A 25,521-nucleotide genomic window follows, 5' to 3' on the forward strand; every position below is an offset into this window, starting at 1 on the left:
AGACACCCTGGTTGTCCCTAGAAACTCACTCTAGTGGTCAAAATTGGCACATCAAAAGATGCTTGTCACAAAATAATGAGTATAGGTCACACTTTAGAAGTCCAGCAGTCGGTTCCATGATGAATGAGTAAAACACGGCTCTGTGAAGGTGGAGAGAAAGCACATTTTCAGGAGCCAGAGGAAGAGCAGGTGCCCAGAGCTGAGGAGCATTGGAAGGGGGCTACAAGCAGCACTTGCTGTTGGACCAGAGAATGTTGCCAAAGTCTAGAACGTGCAAGACATCATTGGAGGACCTGCAGTTCCAGGCTTAGAGTTTGGCTTCATTCTGAGAGGCATATTGTGCCATTGAGGGTTTTAAGCAAGGGACTGACTCAAGCTTTGTGGTTTAAGATTATTCTGGCTACACTGTGAAGCGTGGATAAAACCAGGGAGAGATTTGAGGCAGAAAATTATTAGGAGGTTGTGGCAATAACCTAAAGCAAGAGACATGAAGGTGGTAACCTCTGCCTGAGAAATGAAGAGACTCAATTTGAGAAATATACAGGATGTCTAAAATCACCCCAGTCACAACTCTGGAGGCCCTCACAGCCGAAAAGTGTGCATAAGTACAATGCAATGTATGGATCCTGTCATGGATTTAAAAAGTGCCGCCAGAGCACAGGAGAGATGGCAGATGACATTGTCTAAGAAATGTGGACCATGTCATGGACTTGTCGTTCCTGTAACTTGGCACATGTGTCAGATCTCTTCTCCTAGATTTTAGACTCACTAAAGGCAGGGGACATGGAAAAGCTAAAGGACATCAGCTTTTGTCACAAGCAAGGCCTCTGCTCTCCACATTGCGGGTAGGGGTGTCCCAGGGAACTATGTTTGTAGCAGGCAGGTCAGGAGTTTCTGCAGCAAGGGCAGGGCAGGGAAAAAGCATCAAGACATGCTATGAACAGGCCATGAGGGTGATGCCCAGAGCACAGAATTGGAGCCAGGCTAGGCTAAGTTCACATTTCTGCTCCGCTGTCAGCCAGCTATGTGACCTTGGGCAAATAACTTAAACTCTCATAGTCTCAGCTCCTTTGGTTATAAAATGAGTACCCTCTCACTGAGTCAATTTCATTATTATATGAAAAATAAATGGAAATCCTTAGGCATGTAGCTAGTACCTCTGGAGTACTCTTTGTTATAGATGTAAGTATCACTGATGTTGGCATCTCTTTTCTTTCTTCTTTTTTTTTTTTTTTTTTTTTTTTTGGTTTGTGAAACAGCACGCTTTGTTGGGAAGCAGACTGCTGCACAGTGACCAACAGACAGACTGCCCAATGGGCACTTACACATTGTACTCCAGAAGACACAGGATGCTTTGCTAATAAAAATCAATGGGAACAGGGATTCCTCTGGGCAACTCCCCCAGCCTCATCCCTTTCAGGGACTGAGAAATTTCCCAACCATTTCCTGATGGCAGCCGTGGTTCACTAGAGATACAGCCCCTCAGGGGTGCCTTCCTGTTTCTTATAAAGAACATTTTCTTTAGATTTTTTGAAGTCTTCATTTGTTACTTTCATTCTACGTTCTCTTAAGGCCGTCAGACCAGCTTCTGTACAGATTGCCTTGATGTCAGCACCAGGGAGGTCATCTTTAGCCATGATCAAGTTGTCCAGGGTTACATCATCAGCCAGCGTCATCCTGCTTGTGTGAATCTGAAAGATGCGCTTCTTCATCTTTTCATCAGGCAGGGGGAACTCAATCTTCCTGTCAATGCGGCCTGGCCTGATAAGTGCTGGATCCAAAGTTTCTATTCGGTTGGTGGCCATGATAACTTTCACATCTCCCCCTAGAATCAAATCCATCCAACTGGTTCAGCAGTTCCAACATTGTTCGCTGAATTTCTCTCTCCCCACCAGAATGGGAGTCATATCTTTTTGTCCCAATGGCGTCAATTTCATCAATAAACACGATGGAAGGTGCATGTTCTTCGGCAACTCGAAACAATTCCCGTACGAGTTTGGGCCCATCACCTGTGCCAGGTGGACCATAGAGAATGACCTCCTTAGGAGGCTTTATACCCATCTCTTCATAATATTCAGGATGGGTGAGAGGAAGCTCCACAGATTCCTTAATTTCCTGAATTTGGTCGTCCAACCCCCCAATATCCACATAGGTCTCCTGGGGGGCCTTTTCCACCTTCATCACTGTGACCAGGGGATCCATGTCATCCATCAGCACCCCTATCACGGCATGCACCTTGTGATTGAGCAGGACCGAGCAGCCAGGTTCCAGCAGATCCTTGTCTACAAATGAAAGAATGCTGACATAGTGTTCTGAGCCCACAGATGTAGACACGATGGCATGATTGTCATCAATGATCTCTTCCAAGGTTCCTACTGACATTGGGGTCCCCCTCAGATCATCCACTTTTGATCTTTCCTCCTCTTGCTTTTCTTCTAATGGTTTCATTTGTTCCTGATTTCTAATGAATTCTTCCTCCACGAGAAGATAGTCTTTAATTCTCTCTAACTTCAGTAATTTTAGCTGGCACTGAGTGTGAGGTGTCACCAGTGGCAGTTTGCTGGCAGCATCTGGTCCCTTCGTTTTCTTCTTCTTTTTCCCCACTCTAGTTGGTACAGGAGATTCATATTTCTTTTTCTTGTCCTTGTCATCCTTCTTGCCACCTCCAGGACCATGACCACCACTCTGACTTTGACCCATCTTGCCTTGGCCACTTGAGCTCGGCATCTCTTTTCTTATCTCTTCCCCTCACTAATCTGGGAGATCCCCGAGTGCAGCAGAGACTACATCTTACTCATATTTTAACCTCATTTTCTGCCATAGTACTTGCCACACAGCAGCTGCTTAATCAATGTTTGTTGAATGATGTTCATATGAGCACTTACAATGTTACTTCGGAGCCCAGTAAAATTCCTTAATTTCAGATTCACTGCCTACCTCTGAGATAGCACAGAAAGGAAACAAATTTGATAAAGACATTGTTCCTGCCCTCAAGGGCCAGAGATAATTTAAATTAAAGAAAAACTTCAGGTTCTCCAAGGTGCTGTCCTGTATGTTCTTCTCTGCCCACCTCATCTCTTCTCTTCCCTTTTCACACTGTGGTTATCTCATTCATTCACAAAGACTTAATTCTATAGTTGATGGCTTTCCAATGTATGTCTCCCACAGTGACCTCTCTCTGAACTCTAGATCAATATATCCAGCTGACAACTTGACATTTCAAATAGATTGACATTATCTACTTGCAATCTAATGTCTTAAAATGCACCTTGGACATTTCCACCTAGACCTGCTACTCCTCCAGTATGACTTTTCTCACTGGGAGGCACGTTCATTCACCAGATCAATGGTCCAAGCCATTCATCTAGGAATAATCTTTAACACCTACCTCTCCCTCATGTCTACATCCAATAAAATTCCAGGCTCCCAAAGTAGATTTAGATCTAGGTTCCCTCCTCTTCTCCCAACTCCCACTGCCACCACCATCTCTCTTGTGGAGATCATATGACCTCCTCTTGGTAGCCTCATTTTAATTCTTGCTTCTCTTTTTAGATAGTAGCCATACAGGGTATTTAAAACCATAATCCAGACCACAGTACTTATTTAAAAGCCTTTAATGATTTATATTACACTTGGGAAGAAATTCAAAATGCTTACCACGATCTGCTGTCCCTATGTGATTGGACTTCTGCCACTCTCTTGCCTCCTCTCACTCCACTCTGCTTCTTCACTGTTTTAGCCATGCTAGCCTCCTTGCAGTTCTTCAGACACCCCATCCTCCTCTGGCCTTGTGGGTTTTGCATCTCCTGTTTTTCAGAGAAGGCCCTTGGCCCATTTCTTCTCTTAGGTAACTGACAACTCACTGATCCATTAAACCTCAGTTGAAATGTTCATTCCTCTGGAAGACCTTTCCTGGTCTCTCTTTCTAAACTAGATCCTTCTTTAAAGTACACATTCCATTTTTTTTATCCCTTGTTCCTTTATTGTACTTATCATAATTTGTATATGTATACTTTTTTGTGCAGCTATTTTGTTTAGCATCTCTGCCCTCATTCTTACTCCAACATGTGCACACACATACACACCCAACTCTGTTGTTTACCATTGCATCTCCAGAGCCTAGCATAGAGCTTGGTCCATAGAACACAGTAGGTCTTTGTTGAATTAATATGTTCAAGGCTGTGAGGAAGAGACAAACAGGGGCTAGGAGAGTTCAAAGGAGGAGTTGAACCAACCCTGAATGGTGGTTCAGGCAAGGCTTCAAGGAAGATAAAGCATTTGGTGGAAGATTTGAAAACTAGGTGGAATGAAACAGGCAGAGGGGAGTGGTGCTGAAGGAGTGAGTGCAAGGAGGGGTTTTCCAGGTAGCTGGACAACCTGGTGGGAGAAAGCCGGGTGGTGTCTGATAAATGATGAGTAACTGGGGTGTCTGGAATACAGGACTTGCGGAGGGAAGACAGCCAGAAAGGGCCTTACAAAAAGTAGCTTTTGGACCTATTCTTGAATCTCCAGAAGGTGATGATAGCAGGAGGAAGCAGACAAATCCTTAGGCAGATATGGGTGGTTCCCCAGTGAAACCTAACCTTCAAACCAAAGACAGTTTAAAGCTTGAAAACCAAGCTACTAGTCTCAGATAAATCCACAGACCAGAAATGAACCTCTCTTCCCATTTGGCACACTTTTCTCTGATTGATTCCCACCTATCACCTATTTTACAAGTACCTATCCTCCCCTAATTGGTTTTTTACACTGTTGTGCCCATCTTTGGGTGGTGCCTTAGTTTTAGCCTTTTTTTGCATACTCACAAACCAATCAGCATGCACATCTGCATTCTGAGCCCATAAAAGCCCTGGACTCAGCCACACTTCAGGGGGACTACTCACCTTTGGATTGGGGAGACTACCAACCCAGAGTTCCCTTTCTGCTGAGCGCTGTTCCGTCACTCACTAAAACTCTTCTCCACCCTTCTTACTCTCTGGTTGTCCAAATAACTTCATTCTTCTTGGATACAGGACAAGAACTTGGGACCTGCTGAACAGCAGGTGTCAAAAGAGCTGTTGTAACACTGTAGCCCTCCAGGAACACTAGGCAGCCACTCCCAGCAATGGGAAGCAGCAGGAGGGCTGGAACCATGGGGTATCTTCTGTGGTGAGCCCAGATCCGAGTGGTGCCCAGACAGAGACAATGCAGTCTGCAGAGGTCTCTGTCTGGTGAAGTGGCACCAAAAAAAAAAAAAAAAAAAAAAAAAAAAAGTCCTGTATCAGTGATAGGTGGCCAAGAGGCTTCCCTGAACAAGGTGACTCTCTTCTTCCTGGAGTGCAGGTACCTGGTATATTTCACAAACATATATTTCCTTTAATAAGCTCCCACCCATGAGTTAGGGGACAATACACCCAATACTTTTCAACTCTTCTGCCTCCTGTCCCACCCTTTCCCAGGCACCTGGCTGGAAGGCTTGAGTCATTCCTATTAGGACTGGAAATGGAATGCTGCTGCTTCTGTCATGTCAATGGTTTAATCTAGTTCCACATTAGAAAACTTGGGAATGTGGACGATTTATAGGGAAAAAGAAATTAGGACAGAATTCAAATAATTCCTCCATAGGCATTGGACTCATGCTTGAATTATGCCCAGGTGTGGACCCTGTTGACTCATTGAGGCCACTAAAAAAAATTCTTTCAGCTACACTCATGACTTTCTGAGCCTGTGACCCTCTGTTGGAAACACATATAGGGCTCCTCTATTCAATAGATTACAGTTTTAGCCAGGCGTGGTGGCTCACACCTATAATCCTAGCACTTTGGGAGGCTGAGGCAGGCAGATCACTTGAGGTCAGGAGTTCGAGACCAGCCTGGCCAACATAGTGCAACCCCATCTCTACTAAAAATACAAAAATTAGCTAAGCATGGTGGCACACACCAGTAATTCCAGCTACTCGGGAGGCTGAAACAGGAGAATTGCTTGAACCTGGGAGGCGGAGGCTGCAGTGAGCTGAGATCATGCTATTGCACTCTAGCCTGGGCAATAGAATGAGACTCTGTCTCAAAAAACAAAATAAATAAATAGATTACAGTTTTAAAGGGAGTGCTTATCATCCACTCTGTCAGGTGCTTTTCATGAGTTACTTCATTAGTCCTTATACCCAATACCCACCTCATACTCACTCATCAGGGAAGCAATCAGATTCATCTTCTAGATAAGAAAACTGAAGCTCAAAGAGATTAAGTAATTTGCTCAAGAGGTGAAAGCTGCATTTGCATTGAGGTCTGTCTGGCCTAAAGCCTATGCTTTCAGCAATTCTGCTATGTGGCTTTTTTAAAGACAAGACATAGTGACTGGGTTTGGGGGAGCCGTTGAGATTACTTTAAAAAAAAAAACAAAAAAAAAAACCTTTACTTTAAAATAATTACGAATTCACAGCAAGTTAAAAAAAAAAAAAAATGTAGCCTTCATTCAATATCCCCAGTGGTAATATATTGCATAACTACAGCACAACATCAAAACTAGGGAATTGACATTGGTACAATCCAGAGTTTATTTAGATTTCGCCAGTTTGACTACGAGAGTATTAGGGCTACTTTTAAAGTCAAATGAAGTTGGGAAGGGGCGGGACAAGAATTCACCTTTTGCAAGGTCCTTTGGAGTCCTGACTTCCCTGAATACTTTCACCCGAAGTCCTGGGTTATTTGAAACAGCAGCTCTGAAGAAGGAATGAATCAACAGATATAGAAATGTCCATTTTTTTGCTGTTATAGGCCACAGGAAATGCTATATTCTCAAGGGAACTGATAGAATTTGTGCTTTTTAAATAGAGAGTGACCTGGTGAGACTGCCTGAGTCTGCTTGTCTGGAGGCCTCTCAAATCCCTCGGGGCTACCTGAGGCCTGGCTCAGCCAAAATGCCTCTCTGCCCCCATTGTCTGTCTCCTGGCAGCTGGAGATAAGTGATAAGCCTGAGAGATGAAGCAGGATTGGAGTCTGAATCACTGCTTACCCATCGGGAGGTTTGAGGCTGTGAACCTGTCTGAATCACTGGCAGCCAACCAGGACAGTTTTATCTGGAAAAACTCTCCCCAGGACAGCCCTAGCCTGACTGAGGGAACAATGGCGGGAAATGGAGGCTCAAGCTTGGGTGTTAGGGCCCTGCCACCCACACTGCTTTGCACTGTTATTCCTGGCTGACGCAGAGATTTGCTGTTGCTCATAGAGACACTGTGGGAAGAGGTGCAAATGAGGCTTGGAAATTAAAAGGAAGTGGTATGATGACAAAGAAAGTGATAGGACATTGTTTTTCCAGCTTTAGTGATTTAATTATGAAAGATTCTGAGAATGGCCTCCCTGGATGTATAATGGTTGCTATCCCAGTAACTATGACAGTTCCTTGACCACCAGGCCAAATGTTGAAGCCACTTGGGGCTTAATTGTCTTGCCAAGATATTTCACTTCTGGATTTTAGAGATCCTGAAACATATGAGAAATTAGACCTCACAGTTAAGTAGACAAACATACATCACCCTTTGGTGTGGACTTGGTCTTTGGCCCCTTTCCTTCTGTCAAGTAAATCTGGTTACTCATCTTTAACCCTGGGACAGTGGTGTGGGGACAGAAGAAGTGTGATACCTTTCCTTCCCATCATAAGGGCCATGGCCGATGCTCCTATAACAAAAGGCAGGTTAACAAGAGAAAAGCGTGACAGATTTACTTAATCAAAGTTTTATGTGACACAGGAGGATTCAGAAATGAAGATCCAAAGGCACCATACTTTGGGGTATCGTGTTCTGAGCCCCAGTAGTAGGCAATCTGCTTAGATTGACAGTTTGTTCTTAGTGTGCTCTGATTGGTTTCTAGAAATGACTGGTTGTTTTACTAAATGCTCAAAAGCTCTCAGTTATGGTTGTGTTCCCCCAAAATTCACAGTTGAACCCCTAAACCCCAGTGCCTTAGAATGTGACCTTATTTGGAAATAGGGTCAGTGCAGATGTAAGCACTTAAGATGAAGTCGTACTGGAGTAGGGTGGACCCCGATCCAATACGACTATCATCTTTATAAAAAGAGGGAATTTGGACACAAACACACACACACACACAAACGGACAGTGTTATGTGAAGATGAAGGCTGAGTGCAGGGTGAAGCTTCTATAAGCCAAAGAGTGTCAAAGACTGCCAGCAAACCACCAGAAGCTAGGAGAGGGGCAACCCTGCTGACACCTTGATCTCAGACTTCTTGACTCCAGAACTGTGGGACAATAAACTTCTGTTGTTGAAACCGCCCAGCTTGGTTCTTTTTTAGGGCAGCTGAGGGAACTTAATACAATATCTTAAAATTTTTGTTTCAGAATCTTTCTCGGAATTGATTGCAAGATCACTGGTCTACTCTCTGTGAAACCCATCTCCTTTTCATTTTTAACATTAAATGGATCTCACCATATTTATTATCCCAACATTTTTCCTTTCTCAATAATTCCTATTAGCAAAATCAAAACAACAAAAAATCAGTAAAATGTTTGCAAGCAATTGTGCTCAAATTAGTGCCAATTTCCTCTTTCTGAAACACAAAAGCAAAAACAAAACAAAACTAAAGCCTGGCAGCACCCACCATTTCTGACTGGTTCTTAGTTCAAATGGATGAGTAAATTGATGGTGGCAAAATGTTACCATGTTTTCTGCAGACACACTGCACCTGAATTGGGGATAAATGGCTTCTTTTCCTCAGAACTCAGGTACATGGACAAGGGGAAGTCACACTGGACACACTGCAGAACAACTGTGGCAGAAAGAAGACCTGAGAAAATGAAAGAAGCTAGGCCCGGGTGTGGTGGCTCACACCTATAATCCAAGCAGTTTGGGAGGCCGAGGTGGGGAGATCACTTGAGGTCAGGAGTTCGAGACCAACCTGGCCAACATGGTGAAACCCCGTCTCTACTAAAAATACAAAATTTAGCTGGGTGTGGTGGCACATGCCTGTAATCCCAGCTACTCAGGAGGCTGAGGCAGAAGAACTGCTTGAACCTGGGAGGCAGAGGTTGCAGTGAGCTGAGATCATTCCATTGTACTCCAGCCTGGGCAGTGAGAGCAAAACACTATCTAAAAACAAAACAAAACAAAAGAAGCTGTGTAAATAGGACCCACAGCTCTGCTGGAGGGAGGGACCCTCTTGATGTATCTAACACAACAGCACACTTCAGACAGAGACAACTGGGACACTGGGCTCCAGGGGGGCTTAGCAGAAATCTCTGTGACCCACAGGTCACTGGGACCTGGTACACAAGTCTCCCAGTCACAAGGTCCTGGAAATTCTGCCCCACCTCCAAACCCTACTTGCTCTGGAGTACTGGCTACTGTAGACATAGGTCAGTTAATCTTGATGACACAGCTCAGAAGCCTCAGCATGTCTTCTCCTGTTTTGAGGTCCTCTTGGGGCCCCTTCTCACAGTGTAGGCTAGGGCTTGGGCACTTGGCTGCAGGGTTCAACAGAAGGGAAGGAAAGCATTCATCAGGTTTCCATCATCCTTTGCTTGGTCTTTGCAAGAGCCTCTACCTTCCCTGCCTAAAAGTGGTTTTGTTCTAGGTGGGAGGAGAGAGAGGGTACGAGGGTGTGGAGTATAGGAAGGGCAGTTTGCAAGGAGTCTGGGCCTGTATATTCCTACAAGTACCAGGTTTAAAAGATTCAAGTGGGTTCTTTGAGGAACCAGCCAGAATTGAGCAGCTTCTCGTCCACACTGCAGCTGCCTCGACCCAACTTATCCATACTCTGACCCTCAGCTGACATTCTCTAAAGGGTACCCAGAAGGTAGGGAGGAAGCAGCAGATGGGGAGTGTCTGGGGAGCTGCCTGAGGATCCCAGAAGCCAGGCACTCACCAAGTGGGGGACTGAGCTCCTTAAATGATGCCACCCCTTTGGGCCATATATTCACTCACTGATCAAACAGAGTCCACCTTGGGGACACTCAGAAGCCCTTCTCTCTTTTGTTTCCCATCCTCTTCACCTCCCCCAGAGTCACCTCAGTCTTCTTCTTCCCCTCTCTTGTGCCTGGCCCCAGCTCTGTTTCAGGAAGGCATAGATTGTATCTATAGTTCCTGGGACCTCCAAGAAGAGGCTCTGGTCTTTCATAGTCTTCAGAATATGACATCCTAAAAACAAACATTTCTCTTGCTAAGTTGAGCTTCCTAGCTCAACTCAGATGACTGTCATGCTGACAAAGCCTGTTTGTTTAAGCAGCTACAAAAAACCCCAGGAAGAGGTGAGAAGAAAATGGTCCTGCCACAGCAGCACAGCATAGAGGAAACCATCCGAGTCCAGCTGCACTAGAAGGTGAAGGGGAGAACCTTGCCAGAGGGTCAGGGTGCACACTCTTGCTGAACTTTCCTGGCAGGAGACACAAAGAGTTAAGGAAATGCACTTAGATGAACAATGTAGCTTGAAACCCAAGCTCCCAGGCCTCTTTCAGAATCTAGAGCCAGAGAAGTGTCTATTGTCAACAAATGCCACCACCGGACCAATAGCAAGCCAGAGTGTGGCTCTGAGAGAGGGGCCTCTGGGTGTCACCAGGCAACAGGCACAAAGGAGCCTGGATCAACTGCCCAGCAGATGATGACACTGCTCCACAGCTCTACCCACTGTCCCCCAGCAGCTCCTGCTCCAGCACAGCCAGGTGGGAGAACCACCACTCCAGATACTCCCAAGATCAAATGACCATCAATCTTGGGCTGTGGGGGGAAAGCAGGTGGTACAGAAAAGGCTTTATTTGGAAACTTTATTACAGTTTATTGAAAAGGCTGGGCTGATGGCAAAAGTGAAGATTTGCAAGTAAAAAGGAAGTGTTGCTGCAAACTAAAGCAAGGCGCATATGTCTTTCTTCTGTTTATGTTCTTATAAGTCAAGAGATGGGCAAAACCTGGTGGCTTTCCCTAGATGCTGAGTGAGAAACTCTGGGCAAATTTACTAAATGACACTGAAGGAAACTGTAAAGTGAAACCCAATGATGCTTGTTTCTCATTGCTACAAAGTACACTCCCTTCAGGTCACAGAGCCAGAGGAGGGTAAGAAATCGCCCATGCAAAGCCTTCTTATCTCAAACTAATGAAAAGTTGAAGAAATCCTTTCATTCCATCAGGCAGTTTTTCACTGAACCTTTACAGCAATGGCAGGGGCTGGGCTAGGTGCTGGGGCTGCAGAGATGAATTGCTCCCTTTCCCCTCAGGAAGTCTGGCCTTCCCCAAAGGTTCACCGTCTTATCCACCCTATAAGTCCAAGACTCTCAAGTTTATATTCCTAGCCCATTCCATACCCTCCTTTTCCAAAACATCAACCCAACATATCAAATGCTTTTCTAGATATTTTCTTATGGGTTTCCACAGGCTCCCCAAACTTAACATGCCCCAAGCTCAAGGATTCATCTCTCTATAGGCAAACCTGTTACACTGCATGAACTTTCCTCTGTGGGGGTCTTAGAGAATAACAGTACCTTTCCCCATTTGTGGGTTGAATTGAAAGCTAGGAGAGAGGCCTGAAACAGATCCTTCCTTAGCGCCTTCAGAAGGCGCATGACTCTGCTGACAACTTGATTTTAAACTTCTGGCCTCCAGAACTGTGAGACAATAAATGACTGTTGTTCTAAGCCACCAGTGTGGGGTACTTTGTTATAACAGCCCTTGGAAACTAACACACTCCCACTAAACATTGTTCAAGAAAGGAGCCTGAGGGCCTCCACCCAGTCTTTCCCTCCATTGCCACTTCTACCCTTTGCCTGCAGCCATAATCAATAAACCAGCAAACCCATCCATTTCACCTGCGGTATACCGCTGCCAGTACCCACTTACCTTCATTCCCGCTGTACCACTGTGGAGCAGACCACCATCCCTTCTCATCAGTCTTTCCTAACGGCTGTCCCTACCTCCAATAGTATCTCCTGCTTGTCTGTTCTTTGAGTTGCAGCCAGAATTATCTTTCAATGTGCAAATCTGAGATGCCATTTCCCTACTTAAAACCTTTCAGAGGCTCCTCATTGCTTCTAGGAGGAAGTTTGGTCTTCCCACAAGGATCAAAAGATGCAGAATAATGCAGTCCCTGGTCTCCTGTCTGCCCTCATCTCTTGCCAGACTCTTGACAGTGTTATTCTCTGGTAATACTGAGCATCTCTCTCTCCTAAATGTACTGATATGTAAGGAATGTTTTCTCTTGCCACCAGCATCCCCATATGCTGTTCCTTCTGCCTGGGGCACATTTCCCTGCCCTCTTCATCTTCAGAACTCCTACTTCTCACATTGCATTGCAATTGCCTCTTGATCTGTTGGCATCCCACCCCAGATCCCAGCTCCTAGCGGGGAGAAGTCCTGTCTATCTTGCTCATGGATGTATTTGCAGTGCCCAGCACAGTGCCTGGGATAGACTAGGTACCCGAGAATCATTTGTTGATGAACTGACTGATCGACCGACGGACTGAAATATGACTCCTGCCCCCAATGGGTTCAGCCCAGAGAGGAGAAAATAGTGTGGCAAAGTAGTTCAACAACGCAGAAATAGGACTCAGACTCAGCTTGAGGAGAACATTTCACAGAGGTGATGGGCCTTCAAGTTGGGCCTTAAAAATGTGTAACCATGATAGGTTCATTGCCCAATGTTCATGGCAAGTCAATACACCAAGACCCTGGGTTGCAGCAGAAAAAGAGGTTTACTCGCGAGGCTGGTGGACAAGATGATGGGAAGAAACCTCAAATCTGTCTCCTTGAGGAGTTTGGGGCTAGGGTTTTTAAGAGTTTTGGAGTTGGCCAAAATGTGGTGATTGTTGATCCGTGAAAGATTGCAGGCTGAAATCATGGAACAAGGAGATAAAGAAACCATATTCTCAGGCAAATTTGGTTCCTTTGTGGGGGTCTTTAAGCTGGATGACATCAGCTGTTTTGCTGGAATTCATGATGTGAAAAATATCTTAAGCAATTCCTAAACAAAAGCCTTAAGATTCCAATATCAGAAACCCTATTTTTAGGAACAACAGGAATGTAAATGTTGAGTGTGTAGTGTCACCTGGTTTTCAGCTACAAGGAAGTGCGTCAAAGCACAGCATGATTAATGCTTAATTATAACTATATTCTGTCCAGTTCTTGTTCATCCTGTGAGGACAGTTTCAGGTGAATAGGAATTGGCCAGAATAGAAAAGGAGCAGGGTGGAGAAGCCCATTTTACGCAAAGAAGATGCTGTGGATAAACAAACAGGTATGTTTGGGAAATGGTGAGAATATTTTGTGTACCTAGAGTATGGTCTGCAGAACTGAGCTAATGTAACCTGGGATTGAAATGTGAATCTTCCAATGTTTTCTTTTTTTTTTTTTTTTTTTTTTTCATAAAAACCTCAATTACTTTCCCTCAACATGAAGCAGCATAAAGCAAGTCAGTGATTCCCTTTTATAGTCAGGAGAGTGAAGACACACACTGACTAGAAGCATTGCTCTCTGGTTGTTAGTCTTTTAAGACATAAGAATAATTTGTCTATATCCCCTGCATAAAATCATTGCTTATCCTTGAAGCCAAGAATTAAATCACTCATTTGCTTTCTGTTTCTGAAGGAAACAAATTTGATTCCTTAACTGTGTTCTTACCAAATCCATTCCCTCACTCTGAAAACTTAATTCCCTGAGATCATTTTAATCTCTCACTCTCTCTGTCTCTCTCTCTCTCTCTCACCCTGAACCCTGTGGTACAATTGCATGAACCAGAACAGAAGAGGAAACATAAAAGCAAGTGAGTCTTTCCTAAGGTTGGTGAGGAGGACCCATGGGCAGAGCAGGAAGAGTGATCTATCCCATAGGAATGGCTGCCAAGGCCCAGCATACCTCAAGACCAATCCAGGGGCGCAGAAGTCACCACATTGGTTGGAGGCAGGAGAGAACATCATTGATCAGACAGCTCATCGATCTTGCAGAGTAACAGTTAGTCTCAAAAGCCCTCAGAGGAGATAGGCATAGCCACTCCTGCAGGACTGCCAACTCATGTGGTATGAGCGTAAGGAGGGTGCACTGCTAAGAAAAGCACCACACACCACCCTTGCATCTGTAGTCAGGAGGTGGTTTTGTGGTCAGAATATGGGTGGGCAGGAGCCTAAGCACAGGCATACATGCAACTTAAGCTTGAGGGCCAGCTGTAGCCCAGAGCCACTAACTCACCCTTTGTAGTATAGGAGTGAGATTCACTCAAAATCAGCATGTTGGTACTGTTCTTGCAGCTCAAGCTCACACAAAAGAAATGTGCCAGCCAGCAGGAGCAATCAGATTGCCAGATCACTTTCCTGGAAAGGGGAAAGGGGGCATCTGGTTGATTCCATGTGTGGGGTAGTGGGTCAGAGAGTGACCCTGAGGGACAAAGCAAGGACAGGGCCCACACAGGTCCCATCTGGGATCAGAGGTCCCCACCTAGGTAGCACTGCCAGCTCTGTCTGTTCCAACAACCAGAGACGCACTTAGAACATTTTGAGAAAGTGTCTCTAATGTGTGTTTGTGGTGACCAGGGGTGGAGGAACGGGGAGTTCTTCAGTAGTTGAACCATAACTTGGAACCTAGGTACAAGGCAGTCTCACTTCCCAGCAGCAAAGGGCTGGGATGGAGATCATATGGGCCAGAATCTGTTGAGCAGACCAGAATCAGGGAGAGACCAACTCTGGGATGGGGCAGGACTTGGAAGAATAAATTGAAGATTAGGGTTACTTATGGGTCTATTTCCTGCGCTACGCTGTGAGCTATCAAGGGAGAGACCATGCTTTATGTCTTCTCTTATCCCTTCATATCTTAACAATGCCTGTCACCATGTGCATGCTGATAAATGAAAGCATAAAAAGATAAATGCCTGAAAAGCCCTGACTTTGCCTATTGAGATTGGCTCAGAATTTGGGACAGGCTTGATTGACCCTGTGGTTAGAACCATCAGCAGAACAAGCTGCGAAAGGTAGAAAAAGTAGAAAGAGGAGGCAGATCTGAAAATAAATATCCCCTTCTTATACACCCAAGAAACATCTGATCACAGGTTTCACGCCCTCAGTGGTTGTGACTCAGTGTTGCCCTCCTGCCACCACCCTATTTTCTCAATAACAACAGCATCGCCCAGGGGCAACTCTGCCTCTCATCAGGACACAAAAGCTCCTATGCTTCCCATTGCGCCCCATCGCTGTCACAGCAAGTCACTGATGAACTGTGGAACAATCCAGTGTGTCACTCTTGCTTTTTAAAATGGTTCCCTAGCCAGGAGTGGTGGTGGACACCTGTAATCCCAGCTACTTGGGAGGCTGAGGCAGGAGACTTGCTTGAACCCGGAAGGCAGAAGTTGCAGTGAGCCAACATCGCGCCACTGCACTCCAACCTGGGCTGAAGAGTGAGACTCTGTCTAAATAAATTAATTAATTAAATTTAAAAAAATAAAAATAAATAAATAAAATGGTTCTCAAGTGGGTCCTCCAACCGGCAATAGTAAATTCATGACCCATGTTGAGCTACTCCTGGGATCTATCAATTGCTGTTAGCAGTTACTCAAAATCTCTAGGTTCAAATAATTAACAGCTCCCTTGGAATGCTTTATTTTGCAAAATACTGCATGCTCATTTGAGCATAAAGAGGCTCCCGAGAGGAATATCAAAATTGCTTTTGAAAACTGGATAATTTGTGGGTATGTTCATACCCTTCATTAAGCTCTAGGTGACAGCTTAATATGGAATTAACAAAGCAAAACGTGGCCTCTGATCTGTTAAAAAGCGTATTGAACCGGCCTATCTCACAGATGGTGACTCTCAGGCTGAGAGTGGTTTTTGGGAGGAGAGTGTCATTAGAGAGGAGATGCAGTAAATATGAAAGCAGCTGCTACCAGCTGTGTTGGGAAAGCGAGATTTAAAGCCCAAGGCTGGTGTCAGGCTGAGGTGGATATCAGACCCTATAGCTGGTTTTGTGGGGAAGCTAATGCCTTACTCTATGAAGTCAGCTTCTCTGAGTTGTAGGGTTATAGGATTCCTGCTGTGGCTGTGCCCACCCAGTTTAGTAGTGCCTGCAGGCAGACCTCAGGACAAACTAGCCATAAAGTATTCCCCCGTAGCAAGACTTTGGCCAATGATAAACTCTACCTTTATATAAAAATTCCAAACAGTTCTAAAGCTGGATAGTCCCTGCCATGTTCCTCCAGGCTCCTTTTTACATGTAGAAAGGTCTGTGTGTCAATTCCCTCACACAAAGATAGTAAGATTCCCTGGAAATAATATTAATAGTAACAGCTAACATTAATCACGCCCTTAATAAGTATCAGAAACTATAGTAAGTCGAAACTACGCCAAGAAGCTACACTAAATATTTCTGTAATTATAACTTACTCAGTATGTGCCTAGCTCTTTTGGCGGTACATTACACCATTATTACTCATTCAATCTTTACATTCAGCCTGTAAGCTAATTCCATTGTTATTCCTATTTTTTTGATGAAGACTCTGAGTTACAAAGAGGTTGAGTGATTACTTAGGACATATAGCCAGTGAGTGGTGGAACCAGGATTTGAACCCCCACAGTAGAACATGTTTTGTAGGGCCCTTAACACTATTCCACATTTTCCTAGTCTTTGCATTCATTGTATCACATATTCTGAACTCTGCCTATTTTTTAGCTCTGTCTTGAACCATCCTCTGCCCTAATATCTGCATTCTAGCTGTATTGGCTTTTTTATTTCCCAAACCTGCCAGGCTTCCCCCACCATAGAACCTTTTATATACTATATGAGATAGGGATTTAATTTCATTCTTTTGCATGTGGATATCCATTCATTCAAGCACTATTTGTTGAAAACACTAGTCTTCCCTCCACTCCATTATCTTGGTACTCTTCCCAAAAATCAATTGGCCATAAATGTGAGGACTTATTATATTTCTGGACTCTTAATTCTATTTCATTGGTCTATATGTCTATCCTTATGCCAAAATCACACTAACTCAATTGCTGTAGGTTTGTAGTAAGTTTAAAATTGGGAAGTATTAATCTTCCACCTTTGTTATTCTTTTTCAAGATCGCTTTGTTTATTCTGAAAACTTTGAATTTCCATAGGGATTTTGGGATTAGCTTATGAATTTCTGTAAATAAGCCAGCTAGAATTTTGATAGAGATTTTGTCCAATCTGTAAATTAATTCGGGGAGTAATGCCATTCCAACTTTAAGTCTTCCAATCCGTGAACATGAGATGTCTTCTCATTTATTTCAGTTCTCTTTAATTTCTTTCAATAGTCTTTAAAGTTTCCAGAGTATACATTTTATTTATTATTATTATTATTATTATTATTATTATTATTAGTTTGAGATGGAGTTTCACTCTTGTTGCCCAGGCTGGAGTGCAGTGATGTGATCTCGGCTCACTGCCACTTCTGCCACCAGGGCTCAAGCAATTCTCCTGCCTCAGCCTCCCGAGTATCTGGGATCACAGATAGCAAACTTTTTTGGTATTTTTAATAGAGACAGGGTTTCACCACGTTGGCCAGGCTGGTCTTGAACTCCTGACCTCAGGTGATCCACCCGCCTCGGCCTCCCAAAGTGCTGGGATTATAGGTGTGAGCCACCGCACCCAGCCCAGAGTATATGTTTTAGACTTCTTTTTCAAAACTTTTCCCAAAGTATTTTATTGTTTTTAATGTTATTAAAAGTAGAATTATTTTCTTTATTTTGTTTTCAGATTGTCTATTTTAAGTGTGCAAAAATACAATTGATTGCTGTACATTGATCTGGTATCCTGAAAACTTGCTGAACTTGTTTATTAGTTCTGATGGAGTCTTAGTGAATTCCTCTGGATTTTCTACAAGATCATGCCATCTGCAAATAGAGATAGTTTTACTACTTTTTCCCCCACATGAATGCCTTTTATTTCATTTTCTTGCTATCTCAGGCTGAAAGCACTGTTGTTATACAGAAGTGATGAGAACACTGTTCTTGATCTTGTTCCTGATCTTAGGGGAAATCATTCAGTCTTTCACCACAAAGTATAATGTTAGTTGTGAGGTTTTCATGGGTGCCCTTCATTAGGTGAGAAAGTTTCTTTCTATTCCTAATTCGTTCTTATTATCATGACAGGATGAATTTGTCAGATGCTTTTCACGCATCTATTAAGATGATCATGTGTTTTTTGTTCTTTATTCTATTGATATCACACTATATTAATTGGCTTTCAGATGCTAAATTTTGCCTTCCTGGGATAAATTTCATTTAGTCATGGTGGATAGTTATTTTCATATGTTGCTAGATTTGATTTGCTAGTATTTTCTTGAGGATTGGCTCTTTTGCTCTTGTTTTTGCTTCTTCTGCCTGGCCTATGTGTTCTTTGTCTGATACATCTTCTTCAGAACAGTAAGAATCCAAAGACTGAGATCATAGCTGGGTTAAGAGGCCAGGTAGGTTGGTAGTTGTCAGGAGCACAGTATATAAGAGATACTGGAGTAAATACAAAATACAATAGCAGTTAACTCAGATTTCTACAGACTACTTCTTACCTCAGTTGTTCTCAGATTGTAGTGTGAAAAAAAAAAATCACCTGTAATACCTATTAAAATACAGATTCTTGGGTCCAACCCCCAGTTTCCAATTCAGGAGGTCTGAATGAGACACAATATTTGCATTTCTAATAAACTTACAGGTGATGCCAATGTTGATGGTCCATGGATCATACTTTTGGTAGCACTCTCTTACATGATTAGCTAATTGTAAGTTGCTTGATTTCCCTCTGATATACATAGCACCTTCCTAGGGAAGTAAAAATACCCCTCATGCCTTGAAGCCACGACACCCACTAGCAAGGAGCACACTCATTATCCAGAACTTGGTTTCTAAGTACCATTCTCCAATACAAGGGAATAAATGGCTAACTTTAGGGCTGGAACATAGAAAATGCAAGATGAGCTTGGAGCATCTTGTAATGCCAGAAAGTAAGGAAGTGCAACAAAAAAAAAAAAAAAAAAGAAAAAAAAGATGGGAGCATATCAAAAGAACAGAAGATCTAAACTGAAAAAACTCCACATGGCCAAAACTGGAACAATTTGAGCAACAAAATAAACAATAATAATATTAGATTACAGCCTAACAAATTAAACAAATATTCATGAGTCTAAACTGATATAAATAAGTGAATGAATATATAAATAATGGGGGAGAAGGAAAAACTTTCTTACAGAAGAATTTAAATAATATATGGTCATATTTCTCCTTCTGGGAGGTAGAATTTAATTCTTCTCCCCGTGAGCATGGGCTACTCATAGAACTTCCAAGCAACAGAGTTTAGAAATAAACTTTATAGGGGAGAGACCTGGAAGATACCCCCATAGCCAAGTGGTCAAGATTGCTGTGATCTAAATGTGTGTGTTCACTTCAAATTCAGAAGTTGAAATCCTAACCTCTAAGGTGTTGAAATTGGCAGGTGGAAATTTTGAGAGGTGATTAGGTCATAAAGGTGAAGCCCTCATGTTTGGCATTCATGCCCTTGTAATAGAGACTCCAAAGAGCTGGTTAGTTCTTTCTACCATGTGAGGACACACCTAGATGATACCATCTATGAACTCGAAATGAGAACTCACCAAACACTGAACATGCCATTACCTTGATCTTAGACTTCTCAGCCTCCAGAACAGTAAGAAATACATTTATTTGCATATAATCCACCCAGTCTGTGGTATTTTTCTATAGCAGCCTGAACAATCTAAGACAAATGTTGACATCACTGTGATAAGTCATGTCGGTATCGTGTATTCTGTGATATGATATTAGGAGAAGGGTACCTCATCTCTGTGATATTCCTCCATGACTCCCAAAATCTTAGTTTGATCATTTAAAAAATCTGACAAAATCTAACTGAAACTATACACTGGAAGAAAACATTTGCAAACTATATAGCTGATAAAGGACTTGCTTCTAAAATACGTAAAGACCTCTCAAAACTCAGTAAGAAAAAAAAAAACTTTGACAGTTACAGAAAGCATACTAGTGATCATCTGGGAACAGGAAGGTGCGGGTGGCAGAGAAAAGCAGAAAGGAGCAATTACAAAGGAGCACAAGAAAGCTTTGGCGATGATAATGTATTTATGTATTTGCTATCTTGATTGTGGTGATAGCTTTACAGGTATGTACATATGTTAAGGCTTATCAAATGGTAACCTTTTAATATGTGCAGCATGATTTACTCCCCAATGACATTTTCCTAATTCTTCCTAGTTTTCCAGAGGACAGGAATGAGGAATGTTATCTTACTGGTTAGATCCAATTGGCCATGACCTTTTATCTAACATAAGGGTCTTCAATAAATTCATGAAAAATGCATATTGTGAAAAACTAGGCATAGAGTTCAATTTTTTCTACCAAAGTAAACTTATACTAACTTGTTATAACATGTGTGAACAGAATCTAGTTTAATGTACTAAGGAGGGTAAGACATAAGTTTGAAAAGAGCCTCTATGAGAGCAACATTAATTTTGCTAAAATTGAAGCAAGAACAAACATCACATTTACAGTGAAGTTTGGGTGGAAGGATGGTGAAATCACTGATGCTTTATGAAAAGTTTATGGGTATTATGTCATAAAGAAATCAGCAGGTTACAAAAGAATAACTCATTTTAAGAGAAGATGAGACAATGATAAAGATGAAGTCTGTAGCGGCAGACCATCCACATCAATTTATAAGGAAAAAACTCATCTCGTTTATGTCCTAATTGAAGAGAACAAACAATTAACATTAGAAACAATAGCTGTCATCATAGACATCTCAATTGGTTCAGCTTACACAATTCTGACTGAAAAAATTAAAGTTGAACAAACTTTCCACTTGATGAAACTCAAAACTGTTGCATCCAGATCAGCTACAGACAAAGAGCAGAGCTTTCAATAAGAATTTTAAACAAGTGGCCAGGCGCGGTGGCTCAAGCCTGTAATCCCAGCACTTTGGGAGGCTGAGACGGGCGGATCACAAGGTCAGGAGATCAAGACCATCCTGGCTAACACGGTGAAACCCCGTCTCTACTAAAAAATACAAAAAAAAAAAAAAAAAAAAAAACTAGCCGGGCGAGGTGGCGGGCGCCTGTAGTCCCAGCTAATGTAGTCCCAGCTACTCAGGAGGCTGAGGCAGGAGAATGGCGTAAACCCGGGAGGCGGAGCTTGCAGTGAGCTGAGAACCGGCCACTGCACTCCAGCCTGGGCGACAGAGCGAGACTCCATCTCAAAAAAAATAAATAAATAAATAAATAAATAAATTAAAAAAAAAAAAGAATTTTAAACAAGTGAGATCAAGATCCAGAAACATTTCATCAAAAAATTGTAGCAGAAGATGAAACATGCCTTTACCAGTGCAATCCTGAAGACAAAGCACAATCAAAGCAGTGGCTACCAAGGGGTACAAGTGGTCTAGCCAAAGCAAACCAGTCAAGAGCGAACATCATGGCCACAGTTTTGGGGAATGCTCAAAGCATTTTCTTCATTGGCTTCTGGGGGCCAAAGAATGATAGCATCTGCTTACTATAAGAGTGTTTTGAGAAACTTAGCCAAAACTTTAGCAGAAAAGTGCCTTGGAAAGCTTCACCAGAGAGGCCTTCCTTTACCACAATGCTCCTGCTCATTTCTCTCATCAAACAAAGGCAATTTTGTGAGAGTTGGGAAATCATTAGGCATCCATCTTACAGTGACGATTTTGTTTTTTCTGATTTCTTTTTGTTTCCATATTAAAAAAATCTTTAAAGGACACCAATTTTTCCTGTTAATATTGTCAAAAAGACTCCATTGACATGGTGAAATTCCCAGGACCAGTTCTTTAGGGATGGGCTAAATGATTATCATTGATTACAAAAGTGTCTTGAACTTGATGGCCTTGCATTGAGAAATAAAATTTATAATTTGTACTTTCATCTCTTAGTTTTGCTTTCCCACAAACTTTTTGAAGCCCTTCTATACTGTATTACTGGAAGGCAGAGCAACCAGTATTTATTGAGTAGTTATTATGTTCCTGGGACTTTCAACAATAAACTTGGTTGATCCTCACAGCAACCCTGAGAGTTAGATGACAATACTGCTGTCTTCTAGATTAGGAAAATGAAACTTAGGCAGTCAAGTAATTTTTTTTTTTGTCATACAGGTAGCAAATCGTGAAAAAAGGTTCCAAAGAAGTTTATTCCGAACCCAGAGACAGGAGAGGGTTGGGTAAGAACTTGTGTAACTACGTTATCATAAATTACCTCAATCCGTGACGAGTAACCCAGTGCTATCCAACTTGGAATGAGAGAAAAATCATTGAAACAAAAGAAACATTTAAATTAAACTAAAATACTACATGCTTATTATATAACAATGCTTTGTTTAAAACTAAAGAGGAACTTTTAAGTGCTTTACCATTGGCTAGGTCACTCCAGGTGGCACTGTATTAACAAACCTCAATGTCAAGCCCTGCTTCCCTGTGTCTGTCTGGGTAACCAATTATGCTTTGCTGACAAGTACAGTCAGGCACCACATAACAACGTTTGTGCAATATCAAATGACGGGCACTTCCAATGGAAATAGAGAGTGGCTACTGTCCAACTCAGCAGAGAGAGAGAGAAAGCCTCCCCCTATTTCATGTGGTCAGCCGGAACAAAGCTTTCACCACTGGTTGGTTTACAAAGGGCACAACTAAGACAGACACGCATATTTGCATTCGTCACATGGTGTTATTGTAAGCACAGTCAGAAATGCTTCTGGCTAGGGGGAAATGTAATTTTATTACTTCCCACTGTCAAAGAAACAGCCCACAAATGAAAGAGACCTCACCTTGATGCACTAAAAGCAAACCACTCATTCCTAAAGATGAATTTGTGTGAGAACATTTTGCAAAACTTACTGTAACATAAATGATTCCTGCCCTAAAAGCCTATAACCCTAAAGCCTATAACACTTCCTTTCAGTACCTAAATAATTATGGCATTAACCCCAAAAGCTTGATTGGGAGTGTCCCTTTGATCAGGAGGCTGAGGTGGAAGGATCACTTGAGCCCAGGAGTTTAAGGCTGCTATGAGCTATGATTGAGCCACTGTACTCCAGCCTGGGCAAAAGAGCAAGACCCTGTCTCAAAAAACAAACAAACAAACAAACAGAAAACAAAAAACACAAAACTGTCTCTTTGGTGATTTAAGAGAGCTCCCAAAGGGATGCCCCAATCCAATCTCTTAGCCACAGACATTGTGCAGCACGGCCCCTCTTCCTCTCCTGGTTGGTTGGCTGCCCACTCTTCCTGAAGCTTCCCTGAGCTTCCTGCCTGTCATGATAATGCCCTTTACTCTACCTAGGGGGCTTTCCCTTGGAGTGGCCAGGGAACTACAGTCATGCCCAGCATAATGACATTTCAGTGAACTACTGACCATGTATATGACAGTGGTTCTATAAAATTATAATGGAGCTGAAAAATTCCTATCCCCCAGTGACATTGTAGCCATTGTAACATAGTCATAGGACAAAGCATTACCCATGTGTTTGTGGGGATGCTGGTTTAAATAAACCTACTGTGCTGCCAGTTATATAAAAGTATAACATACAGTTACATACAGTAAATAATACTTAAAAATAATAAACTGCTATGTTACTGGTTTATGTATTTGCTATAGTACATTTATATCATGATTTTAGAGTATACTACTTGTACTTACAAAAAAGTAGCTATAAAACTGCCTCAGGAAGGCCCTTCAGGAGGTACCCAGAAGAAGGAATAATATCACAGGGAATGACTGCTCCATGTGTTACTGCCCCTGAAGATCTTGCAGTGGGACAAGATGTGGAGGGAAGACAGTGATATTGATAATTCTCACCCTGTGTAGACCTAGGCTCCTGTGTGTGTTTGTCATTGTTTTTAACAAAAAAGTTTAAAAAGTAAGAAAATAAATGTAAAAATAGAAAAAAGTTTATAGAATAAGAATATTAAAAAAGAATTTTTTTACAGTTGTACTATGTGTTTGTATTTTAGACTAAGTTATTACAGAAGAGTCAAAAAGTTTAAACAATTAAAAAGTTTATGAATTACAAAAGTCACAGTAAGCTAAGGTTAATTTATTATTAAAGAAAGAAAACATATTTTACATAATTTTAGTGTAGCTTAGGTGTACAGTGTTCATAAAGCCTACAGTAGTGTACAGTCACATCTGAGGCTTTTACATTCACTCATCACTCACAGACTCACCCAGAGCAACTTCCAGACCTGCAAGCCACATTCATGGTAAGTGCCCTATACAGGTGTTCCATTTTTCATCCTAAGTACCATATTTTCACTGAACACTTTCCATGTTTAGATATGTTCAGATACACAAATACTTACCATTGTGTTACAATTGCCTACAGTATTCAGTACAGTCACATGCTCCAGGTTGGTATCCTAGGTGCACAAGGCTACACCACACAGCCCAAGTATGTAGGAGTCTGTATCATTTAGCTTTATGTAATTACACTCTGTGATGTTCACACAAAGACAACATCACCTAGCGATGCATTTCTCAGAATGTATCCCCATCTTTAAGTGACGCATAACTGTACTGAGATTCACAACTCCCTAGTCACAGACTTGGTTCTCTCATCATTGTGACCATAATCTTAACTGAGCAATCTCCAGCCAGAGTGATCTTTCTAAAATGCAAAGTTGATTGTGAATTTTCCCACTCTAAGCCTTTGTAGGTGCTTCATCACCCATGAACTAATGCCCAAGCCCTTTGCTTGTATACAAGCATCTTCAAGATCTGCCTCAACCTTATTCTAGTTTTAGAATAGAATCTCCTATTCTAAAGGAGTGGATCTCCCCATCCCATACAGCCTCTGGTCCAGCTACCTCCCACTGCCTCAGGAGCAAGCCTTATTCTCTCTAGCCCTTTACCTCTTCCTCTGCCAGGAAGGCCTTTTCTCTCCCCTCTCTTGGCAAGCACTGCCTTAACCTTCAACATGCAACTCAGAGGTCACCTTCTCCACAGTGACCTCTCTGACTCTTCCAGCAGTTTTCTATTCCATGCTCACCTAACAGTTCTCAATATAAGCTCCACAAGTTCAAGACACTTTTGTAAGCAATTATAACCCTTTAGTCCATCCCTAAAGAACTGAGGATCCTGCAAATTTAGCCATGTCAATGCAGCCTTTTTGACATTACTAATTGAGGAAAAATGAGCGCCTTTAAAGATTTTTTTAAGATTAGGAAACAAAAAGAAACCAGGAAAACCCAAATCAGCACTGTAAGGTGGATGCCTAATGATTGCCTATCAAAACTCTCATAAAATTCCCCTTGTTTGATGAGAGAAATGAGCAAGAGCATTGTGATGGCGGTGAAGGACTCTCTGGTGAGGCTTTCCCAGGCACTTTTCTGCTGAACATCAATGCGAAAATCCTCAATAAAATACAGGTAAACCGAATCCAGCAGCATATCAAAGAACTTATCCACCACGATCAAGTCGGCTTCATCCCTGGGATACAAAGCTCATTCAACATACACAAATTGATAAACGTAATTCATCATATAAATAGAGCCAATGACAAAAACCACATGATTA

At 42.4% G+C, this 25,521-nt stretch overlaps 1 pseudogene; it reads right to left on the reverse strand.

The window, feature by feature from the left end:
• Positions 1-1,448: 1,448 nt before the first annotated feature.
• Positions 1,449-2,700, reverse strand: LOC104681957 (annotated as a pseudogene).
• Between the last annotated feature and the right edge of the window lie 22,821 nt (positions 2,701-25,521).

Source organism: Rhinopithecus roxellana, chromosome 15, assembly GCF_007565055.1.
Source record: "Rhinopithecus roxellana isolate Shanxi Qingling chromosome 15, ASM756505v1, whole genome shotgun sequence".
Lineage (NCBI taxonomy): Eukaryota > Metazoa > Chordata > Mammalia > Primates > Cercopithecidae > Rhinopithecus > Rhinopithecus roxellana.